At 35.0% G+C, this 1,876-nt stretch overlaps 1 long non-coding RNA gene across 1 annotated transcript; it reads left to right on the top strand.

The window, feature by feature from the left end:
- The first annotated feature begins 591 nt into the window (after window positions 1-591).
- Window positions 592-1,287, top strand: LOC128283526 (uncharacterized). The gene is made up of 3 exons (XR_008273886.1): window positions 592-815; window positions 893-994; window positions 1,154-1,287. It is a non-coding gene; the product is annotated as an uncharacterized LOC128283526 (long non-coding RNA).
- Window positions 1,288-1,876: the final 589 nt, after the last annotated feature.

The following is a 1,876-nucleotide window of genomic DNA, read 5'->3' as shown; positions in this document are numbered from 1 at the left end:
CGAATGTGCCGGAGACACTTGACGAGCCTGAAGAATTTCAAAGTAATGTTAAGTTAATTTTCCATGTGTTGACTTTTATTATTAATTTTTTGTCAATTTTAATATAATAATAGTATATCATTTTTCAGCTGAAAGTGGTGAGACGCGTAGAGTTCGAGGACGTACGCTGCTTAGAGATTTATACGACTTAGATCCTGTCGAGCGTGTCAAAGTAAGTAGAAATACTCATGGTCAGCCTGTTGGATCTGAAGCTCAACTTTTAGCAGGCTATTTGGGCATTTTAGCACGAAATGCCAATATGTTGCCCATCAACTATGAATCATGGCATCACATGCCTGATAGCAACAAAAATCAGGCTCTCACTAATATTAAGGTAACAAACTGTAAATGTAATTTATAATACCTTGGTTTAAGTTTCATTTATATTTATATTCTAAACTTGTGTTTTTTTAGGAGAGATTTGCTTTAGAGGTCTCCGATGATTATATCAAGAAGGCATTGGGTAAAAAATGGAGAGACAATAAAAGCACTTTAAAAAAACATTATTTTAAGAAAGACATAAGCCTCGAGGAAAAATTGAGAAATGTCCCGCCGGGAATGCTGAGGTATCAATGGGAAGATGCGGTTAGATTCTGGAATTCAAAGAAAGGAGAGGTATTGTGTATTTCCAAACTCTTATATATAGTGTTTACTATATACGTAATAATAATTTCATTATGTAGGACCGTGAGCGAGTTGGAACAAGCAGCAAGCAAAAACAAAAATTCACGCACACAGCAGGGTCGAGAAGTTTTGCTTCTGTAGCTGAGGCCGAGGTACTATGAATTTATTAATTCTTTCAAATATTAATTACTTTCTACTATTAAATAATATTTTTACTACTATATTGTAGGAAGTCAAATCTGGACAAAAAGTTGGACGCCTTCAACTTTTTGAGATTACGCATAGGAAGAAAGATGGATCTCCTATGACATCTGAAGCTGGAGAAATTATGGTATATTTACTTAATAATATTTGATTTATTCTAAATATTTATAATGTTTAATTATAATTGTTTAATTCGATTCATCATTACTAGCTTTAATTAATGTTAAGTTATGTTGCATTCCTTTTTATTATATATTTCGTTTTAACTGTTTAATTGATTTTTTAGGAGAAACTAAAGGAGAAGAAGGCGGAATATGAAGCGATTGCTTCGACTGATAGTTCTGTTAATCTTGAGAACATTGATAACAGAATTATCACTAAAGTTTTGGCTCCTGAAAAGTACGGTCGGGTTCGATTTCAAGGATCTGGTGTTACCCCGACTCAATATTTTGGATCCGGCTCCCAGCAATACATGCCTTCCGGAAGTCAAGCTCAAGCTGATGTTCAAAGGTTAAGAGACCAGATAGCTCAGATGCAAGCGAACACGTTTGAGCAAATTGCCGAGGTTCAACGAAAATATGAAGAACTCCAGCAACAACTTAGAGTGGAGGCAGCAGAGAGGGTGGAAGCAGCAGCAATGAGGGAGGCAGCGACAGCAGTAAGGGAGGTAGAGGCACGAGCGAGGGAGGCAGAGGCAGCAGCGATGGCAGCAGAGCAGAGCAAAAAGTACGATGACCTCCAGTTACAGCTTCAGAAGATGATGCAGATGTTTCAGCAATCGCAAAAGCCGTCATCTTAGACATTAGTTTTCTCATTGTAAGAATGTTTTTAACTTTGTCACGTTTAACATTATTGTAAGAATATTTAAAAATATACTTTATTTATTAATTATATCATATATCTTTCGTTAAATTTGAAGTATTATTTAGAATTAATATTTTTGGTTGTGTTTTTATGCTAAATTTACTGTTTTTAGCTGCATTCTATACTATATTTGTTGTATTTGGTT

Source organism: Gossypium arboreum, chromosome 11 (assembly GCF_025698485.1).
Source record: "Gossypium arboreum isolate Shixiya-1 chromosome 11, ASM2569848v2, whole genome shotgun sequence".
Lineage (NCBI taxonomy): Eukaryota > Viridiplantae > Streptophyta > Magnoliopsida > Malvales > Malvaceae > Gossypium > Gossypium arboreum.
This window is presented reverse-complemented; position numbering and strand designations above follow the sequence as displayed.